This window comes from Ictidomys tridecemlineatus, chromosome 1 (assembly GCF_052094955.1).
Source record: "Ictidomys tridecemlineatus isolate mIctTri1 chromosome 1, mIctTri1.hap1, whole genome shotgun sequence".
In the NCBI taxonomy this organism is placed as follows: Eukaryota; Metazoa; Chordata; class Mammalia; order Rodentia; family Sciuridae; genus Ictidomys; species Ictidomys tridecemlineatus.
In genome coordinates this window covers 234,872,539-234,884,592 of record NC_135477.1, presented here as the reverse complement: position 1 = coordinate 234,884,592, position 12,054 = coordinate 234,872,539, and positions in this window count along the sequence as shown.

Below are 12,054 nucleotides of genomic sequence, written 5' to 3'. Positions count from 1 at the left end.
TTGGTTGGACAGAAATGTGGACAGCCTATGCCTTTTATCTGTGTCTGACTTAATTGCAAGCAATCTTTGAAGCTAAGCCTGTAAACCTGTGTGGTCTGAAGTTAAGTTCTGGTACTTGGTGTTGGAAGTGAACTCAATTATTAGACACCCCGTTAGCCTCAGAGGACTTGATAATCTCATAGATCATTTCTTCATTGGGAGTATAATTTTAAAAAGCCACATAATTCAAGAGTAGTGAAAAAAATTGGGATTCCAACTAGTATTTTACTTAATATAAAAAATGTAAAATAAGGCATATATTTTGTCACATCAATAGACATAAATGGAAAGATTTATTTCTTTCAGATAGCATTATAAAGTCTCAGGTATAAGTGTATAAGACTGTAGCCATGCATGATACAAAATAAATAATGCTTCCAAAAATGGTTTGAAATCTTATCACGGCCCAGAAACTATTTTGTTGTAAGGCAAATTTATCCTGAATCCCAGCCAAGTCCTCATATGCCAAAGGACGTAGCTGTAAATCTTAAAAGGCTGCCTAAATACAAGGACCCTGAGGACATAGTTATAGCAATATGTGAGCATGTTTTCTTGCATGATGGTCCAGGAGGCAAATGTTAATGACCAGAAACTATAAAAAAAGATGCTGCAAAATGGCAAACATTTATCTAGAATATGTAAACATTGTCTTGAAAGTTTAGGGATGGGAATATTGAAAAAAATCAGTGAATAAGGAAGACTTGGTGGAAAATTCATGGAAGAAAGTCAAATAAATAAGAACTACACAGATTTACCATTATTTAGTTTTCTTTAAGATACGGTATATTACTTGCTAGGAGACTCTCTTTGTTGTATATTTACAACAAATATAATTTTTTACATGTCATTACCTGCAAAGATATTACATAGAAAATGTAGCCTCCCAGGTTAAATAGTAGATATAAAAATGGGACTCAAGTCTTTCTTGCCCATTCTTTTTACTACACTATTTTGAATTATCTGTTCCATTTTCTAAACCAGTTTGGAATGTGATGCCACATCTATTCCCTTTCCTGAATCAATCAGGCTTATTCCAATGTCAGTCTTCTCCTGGAAAATGTCACACAGGCATTTTAAGCAGGTTTGGAAATGATAGCAATTTCCAAAGAGTACTCAGACCCATAAATTAACATGAGACTATATTCTGCCACAGACCTTGAAGTGCTAATGTAGCGATATATTCATAAGAAAAGACATCCACATTGGTGTCAGAGTTGATATAACATAAGGAAAGCAAAACTTAGGGCAGAAAGTAAATTTGAAAAAAATAGTAAATCATTACGATACTTTTCATTTAGGTTTATCTACGTTTTGTTACCAGATTTTTAAGAGATTTTGAAAAACAGAAGCTGCAGCCAAACAGTCCATTTATAGCTCCTGACAAGGCAGTCGTCCCACTTCTTTGTCTCTTTTCCTTTCCGGAGAAAATGGATTAGACAGTTTGGAAGAAAATCAGCACATCTCCTTTTCTTCTTTACCTTGAGCCAAAAGTCTAGCAAAAACCTGGGCTTTGTTCCCTAAGTTTTATCATTTTTCCAGTGCAAAACCAAAGTTTAAAAATTATCTCAATAAAGATGTTTAGAAAAGTCCAGATGCCAGAATAGGCCATAGACTTCAACATCCATTCCCAAAAGAAATGAAAGGCACCCAGGTCTAAAGCCACTTCAGCACTGCTAGTTTCACAATCCACTTACTTTTCTGCAAAACCAAAATAGTTTAATCCTGTCATGACTGCTCAAAAATTAGTGTGAAAACAAAACAAAACAAAACAAAAAACAAGTTGCCCCATCATATCCCCTTCTTGTCCTGCTTCTCACAGTTTCTACCCTGGTCTGTGGTTGAGGAGACGGGTTGGGGTAGAGGTTGGGTTTGGGGCGTGTACTTACTTTGCATTTTGCCTGAATTGTGCTTAGGAGATTGTAGTAAGGCAGTGGAACAATGACTTTATAATCTATGTCTTTAGGAAGCACAGCAGACCGATCTTTATAACTGAATTTGTTAATTTTGGTGCATTTCACTTGTAGATGCAGCAGAGAAGCACCCCAGTTTAAGAATAGTTTCCAGAGGGCTAGATTTGTGACTCAGTGGTAGAGTGCTCACCTAACAATTGTGAGGCACTGGATATCGATCCTCAGCACCACATAAAAATCAACAAATAAAATAAAGGTATTGTGTTCATCTATAATTAGAACAAAATATTTTTAAAAAGAATAGTTTCCAGAAACCATCTGCTAGCATTTAAATACTGGCTGACAATTACTAACTCTATTTCCTTAGACAAATTGTTTAATATCTATGTGCTTCAGTTTTCTAATCTGCAAATAACACAGTCTATCACAAATTGGTCGGTTTTAAGGATAAAAGAAAATAGCAAAATTTTCTTTTGTAAGTCCCCAAAGTATCTTTATTTTTGTGACCTCAATTCTCAACCTTATATTTGGTAATTTGTATATTGCAATTATTGCGATGATTTTTATTGCAAAGACATTTTCATATATTTCTTAGATATCAATATACGGAGTCAACCTCTAGAAATATCATTCTTATATCACAAACTATATGAATTTGTGAGAAAATAACACATCATTTAGTAAACAGTATGAAAAAAATGCATACCTAAGGGAGGATACAGCCTAAGGTTTTTCTGTTAATTTTGCCACCTTTGTCACAAAATCATAATACACACAATGACATTTCTTGATTCCTGTCTAGAGCTGGCTCTGATGTCTGGAATTGCATGCTTTATCAAAATTTATCTTAAACCTTACAACCAACTTGAGAGGCAGAAATGATTATTCCACTTTACATATGAAAAAAACTAAGTTCCTCAAATGTTAATTGTCTGCCCTAAGGCCATGTAATTAATCATTGTCCATGTAGGAATTTGAATCAGGATTCTGAATCCAGATCCAGTACTATCTTTGGCAGTTTAAAGTTTTCATAAAGAAATCTTCTTAAGCTTCTAAATATATTTATTTGATTGAAAATATACAGAAGGAAGGCAAAATCTTGAACTCTTTAAAATTTGGGATGCTATCATTTTCAGGTGAAGGAAATGACAGCAGCCCTAGGCAGGTGTGTTACCAGCACCTGTCTCTCCTTTAAAAGCAGTGCAATCCAACTTGAGAGAGAGGGCAAGAAAGATAAGGCCTAAAGTCTTAGAAACTGACAACTGAAAGATAACTTGTCCTGAAGAATCTATGAAGATTTGAAGAGTATACTAGCACATTGAATAGTAAAATATTATAAAAGTGGTGTGGGAAGAAATGTCCAATAATTAATAGAGGTAAATTAAAACAGAAGGCAAAGCCAGAGTACTGAGGATGGCTTCAGCTATGCATGAATAGCAAAATGAAAATGATCTGCAGTTCACAGAGGAATGAATACAATTGTATATTATAAATACAATGAACTATAAACACAAATTTTACATAACTTACTAAGTGATTTGAGTATAGGAAAAAATCAAGTATTTTAATGACCTGCTCCTATAAATAGATATATTTGTTTCATATTACTCATAAATGGCCAATCTATTCAACAAATAGGCTAGTAGTTTGCAAACTGAAGTAGATATCAAAATCATCTAGAACACTTGTGAAAACAGTTTCCTGGAGCCTCCCTCCAGATTTTCTGTTACAATGGGTATTGGGTGGTACCTAAGAATTTGCATTTTTAGCATATATACTGATGATGATGCTAAAGATGCTGATCTAAAGATACTTCAAAACCACTGAAATAAATTTCATTATTTATTATTTTACCTTTAAAATATATGTTCCTTTTTCTATTTTTTTTCTTTTCCTTTTTTGATGATATGTAGAAAAGATGATTTAAAAAATAAAGAATTTACATTTATAGAAGAATTATCCTATTTTTATAATATGATTCCCACATGATGAACTCTTTTTTGAGGAATTAAAGAGATTTGTTTCAATTATGCAGAACAGCAAGAGCAACAAAAATTCAAACAGATTCTTTGTTTTTCTCCTTAATAATTTATCATTATGTCCTTTTAAAGAAAATATGGAAGGTCTCATGATTGTAAGTGAGGTTTTAAAACACTCTAATTCAAAGTTTGTTAAATGTTTAATTTGTTTAAAAATATATTGAAATAATCTTAAGGCTGTATTTTAAATATACTCTGTGCCAACCAACATTACACAATGCCCCTTAGTACAATGTGGTATGGTATTGACTAATGTAGGAGACAGAAGTCTTGTGCTATATCCAGATTTTGAATGACTTGAAGATATTTGTCAGGTCACATTTCTATTTATTTTCTTATTTTGTTATTTTTAATTAAAATTGACATAAAAGATTAAATTTTTTAATAGTGCTTGCACAGCTGATTAAAAGAAGTAAGTTATAAAATAAGCTATTTTTATTACTGAAGAATTCAGTATATTAACTGTATTTCTAGCTAAACTAGGAAACTAAGAAGTTTTCTATATATTCACATAAGTCTTCTAGTTATCATATTAACTTTCCAAATATATGCTATTGTGAAATGTTCTAAAGGTCTAAATAATTTACTTTATATATATTATTTCCTTATTCTGGGATTATAAACCTCAAAGATTAAACAGATGTCCTCATATTATGAACATTAATTAACCTAACATTATCAATATAATGTAAGCATTAAAGTTTTGGGGGAAAAAATGAATGAGCCCTTATTACTTGAATTAAAAAAGATTCTCAGACATAACACAAAATCAAATAAAAATGAATAATTTGTTTTTCATAAAAATTAAAAATCATTAATAAAGTGTATAAATAACCCCTTTACTGGGAGAATGTATTCACAATACACAATACACAATAGGAAGAGAATTATTTCTAGGATATGTAATGTGTATTTTCTTACACCTAAGTTGTATATAAACATGACTACAATGAAGAAATAAGACTTTCACATTTCTTCATAAAACTCTTTTGTAGTTAACATTTTGCACATATTTACCTGATCTTTATATTTTCATTAATTCTGCTTGTTCTAGAAGTGTGCAATATTGAGTTAAACAATATATTACCTTTTTTGAATCATTTCTTTTTCTTAAAATTAGGTTAAATAATAATATTTCACCTTAGTTATTGAATCTATTTGTACTGTGTTCATTTTTATTGCTGAAGAGTCAATTATTTGAGTATAGGAAAAAATCTTACATATTTTTTGTCTGTTCACTTTTTTACATGAATACTCCACTAAAATTTAGTAAGCGATTTGAGCACATATTTCCAGGAAAGAAAATAGGTGAATGTTTATTTAATGCCTATAAAAAATGTGTTGAGTTTGTTCATCCATGAAGAAAATGTAAATTAGAACTCTGTTTATAACAACTACAGACATAGTCATATGGCTTAACTTTAACATGTAGCAATATCAAGTGTTAACATGGAGAAGGAAAAGCTTGAACTCTGGTTTACACTGCAGCTGGGAATGTAAACTTGCATAACCATTTGGAAAATAGTTTGACAGGTTTTTTTTTTTTTATTAGGATACACATATGCCTACCCTGTGACTTAATAATTTGACTCAGCTATTTACCCAAGAAAAATAAAAGGATGCAAAACAAAGACTTCTTTCAAATTTATATAACAGTTTTTTTCCTTTTTTTAAAAGAGAAAGAGAAAGAGACAGAGAGAGAGAGAAAATTTTTTAATATTTATTTTTTAGTTTTCAGTGGACACAACATCTTTATTTCACTTTTTTGTGCTGCTGAAGATGGAACCCAGTGCCCCACGCATGCCAGGCAAGTGCCTTACCAGTTGAGCCACCTCCCCAGCCCAGCAGTTTTTTTCTTAATATCCAAAAATATAAACCATATGTCCATAAAAAACTGAGCAGACAAAAAATATGTAAGATTGTTTACTAAATAGTTGACTCTTCAGCAATAAAAATGAACACAATACAAATACACTCAATAACTCAGGTGAAACATTATTATTTAACCTAATTTTAAGAAAAAGAAATGATTCACAAAAGGCAATATATTGTTTAATTCAATATTGCACACTTCTAGAACAAGCAGAATTGATGGAAATATAAAGATCAGGTAAATATGTGCAAATTGTTAACTGCAAAAGTTTTTTAAGAAGTAATGTGAAAGTCTTATTTCTTCATTGTAGTAGTGTTTACATTGGCAGAACATTTTTCAAAACTCATTGAAATTTGAGATCAATAGGATTGACATTTTTAACTTAATAATTTAGGTTATAAAAATCAATGTGCTTTACTCTGTATTCAGATTAACTAATAATAATAGTAACTTATTATTATAATTATATGAGAATATCTTCGGAATTCAGAAAATTTATTGATAAAAGTCACCATCCATTCACAACTGAAATTGAAAGAAGGTAGAAATATGATGAAAGTTCATCAATCTAATAATTGAAGTCAACAACAAATACAGTTAAAGAAATTAACAAAAACCTACACCTAGCATCATACATAATGGTGAGGAATTGAACACTTTCCTCCTAAGATTCAGAACAAGGTAACAGTGGTTGCTGTCATCATTTCCTTGTTGGGCATAAAACTCTCTGGGCAATTAGTTAAGTGGAAAAGAGGCATGAAGAATTGACAGTTGAATAAAGCAGACTTCATATATAGGCTATATCATTAGTAGTTAGAAAAATAATGACAAATGTATAGTAGCTATTATAAATAATAAGTTGACTGAAGACTGCAGGGTATGTTTTATATATAAAATGGAATTTTATCACTTGCACATCTGAAAAGTTGATACACACTTGATTTTCCCTTACACTTCTTATTAAATTAAAAAAAACCCTGAAATAGTATATAAAATTTGCTTTAAAAGATCCTGAAATATGAAAAAAAATGAACAAAAACAGACACACACACACACATACACACACACACACATATACATATGCATACACACAAAAAAAACAGACATGCCTGAGACCTCAAGCACAAGAGTCCATAGCTGTAAGTTTTTTTTGGTTGTCTTTTTTTTGTTCATTCACTTCAGAATTCAAGCTAAAAAGCTGCAGTAGAACAGTGCCAAACCCGGTGAATACAGGCAAAAACATACTCCAACAGAAGTCTTGTCTCTAGCCAAAGGAACCAGAAAAGGCAGCCTAAAACCACTCAACTATATACAAATCCAACAGAGAAAGATTATTGTCCTCATTTTTCCACACTATTGAAAACACATAGGTAAACCTAGAGTTTCCAACATTGCCAGGTTCAGTGAACTTAACACCCTTGCACTGGGGAGGTACACAAGAAGACTGAGTACAGAGCTGAAGAATAGATAGGCTTTTTTTTTCTTATCAAGTGATACCAAGTCCTCTCCCCAGTCTTGCATCAGTGTGTAGATGTGGGAGATAGTAAGGGGAAAAGGCATTAGCCAAACATTTCATTTCTACCAAGGGGATTATCATTGATGGCTATTGGAGCTGCATGACTTCCATTTCAACCAAGAAATAGCAAGAAACCTCACTCTGTGTTATCAACTGAAGCCAACGGGGAAAATGGGACATGCAGGTCTTTTCTATATTCCTATACGTACCTACCTGTAATTATGTATAACTCTGTGTGTTTGTGGTGTGTGTGTGTGTGTGTGTGTGTGTGTGTGTTTGAACATTAATTGGTATTACTTAAGATTAGAAAGACTCAGAAAAAATATATTATACTCATGGTTAATGTTTAGTATAGTAAAATGATATGAATTTAATCAGCAAAGAAAAAAGGCTCATATGGTGTAGACCAGGTGAGACTAAGAAGCAATCTTCCAGCCTGCTATGGTCTGAGTGTTTGTGTCTTCCCGCAACACATACATTGAAACCTATCTCTCCAAAGTGATAATATTAAGAGGTGAAAGCTTTAGGAGGTGATATGGTCATAAAGACTTTGCTCTCATAAATGTGATTTTTTTAAAAAATTATAAAGGAGGCTTAACAGAGCCTATTCATCCCTTCTTTCACACATATAAAGCCCCATGAAGAACAAGCATATATGATATACTAAATTTTTCAGCATATTCTTCTTGGACTTCCCAGCCTCCAGCATAGTCAATAATAAAATTCTTTTATTTATAAATGACCTCGTCTAGTATATTTTGCTCCAGTATCTTAAATGAATTAAACACAGATGTCCCTTCCCAGTGGATTTATAGAGGACAGATTTTGACAGCAAGTGTGAAGTGTTACCATCAAGGGAAGATCTTTCAAATATCATTGGACAGAGATTTTATTGAGTGATAGTTACACAATATATGTAGCATCCAAGTTAGTCACCCCAGACACTCAAGACTTTAGATCTTCCCCACCCCAAAAGAAAAGAATAGCTGTTCCCCATGAATCACATTGTTTATATAAACTTACTTATTGAAATAGGTTAAAAAAAATCTCTCAGATTGTCAGACCTATAAAACATTGGTATAGAACAACCATAACTGACAGATTTCCTTTTTTCTTTTCTTTCTTTCTTTCTTTTTTTCTTTTTCTTTTTCTTTCTTTCTTTCTTTTCTTTTTTTTTTTTTTTTGAGTAAAAGGGAAAAGAAGTTTTATTGCTTTGTTAACAAAGGAGAAAGACACAGACACTACTCCTGTCCCAAAGGCTGTGACATCACCAGGAACAGGGAGGGTTTTAAAGAGGTGATTCTAAGCCTATATTACATGTGAGCTCTGTTGAAGTTGTAATTCACTTGTTAATTTGGGAGATAGTCATTTCTGAGAACTCTGGTACCATTCCTAAAGTCTGAAAACTTCATTCCTATAGTGAGTATGTACTCAAAGACAGATAAATCTGCCTAAAATGAGGAAGAAAGTAATGTTCTTTCCTCTGACATTAGGGAGGGAAAGAGATTAGGGAGGAGCAGGGAGAGAGGAAGAGAAAGAAACATGTACCTAGAAGATTATTGAAAGGAGTTAGAAGTTATTTTCTAAACGGACTGAAGACAAGTATTCTTCAGAAAGTGCAGAATTTGGGCAATTGGATTTTAACTCTACTTCTTACTTTTATGAAGGGAATCAGTGTTCTTCAAGGACAGGACCAAGGGAGCTTGGGGGCCCTTTCCACTAAGTGAGGACACAGAGAGCATGCTCCATCTATGGATTAGAAAGCAGGCACTGCTATGTCTTACTCTTGAACTTGTCTCTCTCCAGAACCATGAAAATTAAATTTTTGTTAATAATATGCTACCTTGTGCGTTAATCAGCTTTCTTTCTCTATGACAATAATGCCTGACAAGAGCAACCTATAGAAGTAAAAGTGTATTTGGGGTGCATGGTTTCAGTCCATGGTTATCCGTCTCCATTGCTGTGGGTCTAAAGAGGTAACATCATGACAGAAGAGGCAGAACATCATGACAGAAGGACCAAGTGGAGGAAAGTTACTCAATTCATGGTAGCCAGGAAGTAAAGAAAGAGGAGGATCCAGGGACAATATACAGATAATCCCCAAGACACACCCCTAATGACCTACTTCTTTCAACCACATGCTACCTGCCAAGAATTTCAACCTAGTGATTCATTGAAATTATTGATTTATCAAATGGATCAATCCACTGATTAAGTTGCAGATCTCATAGTCTGATAATTTCATAATTGGTACTTTCCTGCACCAATATAGTATATTTAGATATGAGACAGCTCATATGTAAACCGTAATTCTTTATTTTATGTTATTATTGTTATAACAACCCAAATGGACAAAGACTACATTTCTCCTTTAAAAAAGAAAAAAAGAAAAGAAAAAAAAACAGAAAAGAGCCAGAAAAACTTTTAAAAAACATATTCACAGTGAAATTATATTTTCAAATATTAATAGTACTATTAAAAACTATAATAGTTTTTCAAATATATACTACCAATGGATGATAAGAATGGGCTAGAACAAATTTTATATAAAAACAAAGCCTGAATTACAATTTAACTTATTAAATAAGGTGTAATACATTTTCATAGGTAAAATTAATAAAATGACATTTTTTAAATAAATATTTTCAAAGACAGTATCTGGTAAATTTTTCAATAATTTATTTTTGAAAGTTATAACTAGATGGAAGATTTTAACTAACTTTACCAAGATTATATAGTTTTTTTAAAAATTTTTTTGGGGGGTATCAGATATTAAATTCAAGCACATTCAACCACTGAGCCACATCCCCAACCCTATTTTGTATTTTATTTAGAGTCAGGGTCTCACTGAGTTGCTTAGCACCTCACCATTGCTGAGGATGGCTTTGAACTTGTGATCCTCCTGCCTCAGCCTCCTGAGCCACTGGGATTACAGGAGTGCTCCACAGCAAACAGCTGGATAACTTTATCTATGTCTCTGCAAAGAAGATCAAAATGAGCAAAAAGCTAATTTAGGAACTAGAATACTTCAAAAGATGAGAAATTGATGTAAGATTTCAGTGCTGGATATATGGTTAAAAAGTGCAAATAAGAACACAGACATTTTAAAATTTTCTAAATAGAGAAATTAGAAGTTTTTTAAATTCTGTAGTTCCTGTCTTTGTGTGTAGACAGTTAGTGTGTAATAATATTAAGACCTATTTAGATTCAATTAGTTTTTCCCCATGTACATGAGAAATCGGAGCTTTACTCTGTGGATTAATTTGGCAAAACAGATTCAAGTTCCCAGTGTGTCAGCCATTCATGGGTGGTAAGGTACTGAATATTTAAGTAGGTATCTTAAATGAAACTAAAAATAGTAAACAGTAGTGACCCAAGTTCCTTTCACCATTCATTTTTTTTTCAATTTTGACACAGATGAGATAGGATAAATGATGGTTTCTCACATACACACACACACACAAAAAAAACAAAAAACAGATGCTTAATAACAAAAGGCTGTGGATACTAACATCTGTGAACCCTTATTAAAGAAAAAAAAATGGCCCCTGACATATTAGAATGTCAGCCTTTCATTGTAGGTTCATAGCAAAGGAGTCCCCAACATCTGGTTGAGTTTCTCACATGAAAGATAAAGTCCAAGATCCCATGCCTGCAAATGACAATGCTGAGTGCCAAATAAACATACCAGTGCTGTGCTTTTCAGAGAAATAAGGGATGATGGAACTCAGAGAGAAACAATATTTTAAAGTAAAATAATAATGTGGAAAAGGGCCACCAAAGCACAAAATATGATGGCTTCCTTGAAATTTCACTAAATTTTGTGCATAATGATCAAGATAATCTTTTTGAAAACACAAGACAAACAAATATTTTAATATTATGAAAGAAAATATAATACTATTAATGGTTCAATTTAGGAGTTGCAATTTACAGTTCAGGAGAATTCCAAAAAAGAGAAAACAAGGTGAAATTGAGGACGGTAGTAAAACACAGATAAGAACACTATCCAGAACTGAAATTATAACTCAGAATCCACAACTGCAAAAATAACAGTACTGAAGTCTATCATCATCATGGCATTTCTCAGCACCAGAAAAGAGCTTTCAGACTGTGAAAACTTTTCAGGCTTTAGATTATTGGCTCTAGTAAACATCTGATGTCTATACAAAGAAATGCATGTGCACTCCTAATGGAAAAGTAACAGTAATCAGGATACAGGAAAGAAATCAGTTTTCATATAGAATAAAAACATTCGTAGCTTTATGTGTTCTCAATAAATATGTACACTAGTTGTAGAAAAGTAACAGAGTATGACTTACTGAAATAATAGAATAAATAAGCAGACAAAAAGCATGAACACGTGATTGCAAAGTTAAAGTTTCCAAAATTCTGAAAATGTCTGAGACTATTATGCAGAAGTGATAAGCAGAATGACCATGAGAAAGAAGTCAACTAAACCTTCAGTAAAATGAAAATAAAATAGAGTTTTGTAGTTATAATATAGTGGGAACAATTAGCAATAAATAACAAAGTAAATCTAAATATAGCCAGTATTAACTGAAATAAAGTCAGAATTATACTGAAAAAATTTACCAGTGAAAAACATTAATAGAATCTTAACTATGTAGACTCAGAATACCGTTACCAAAAATTGTGCGGCATCTAGAACACAAG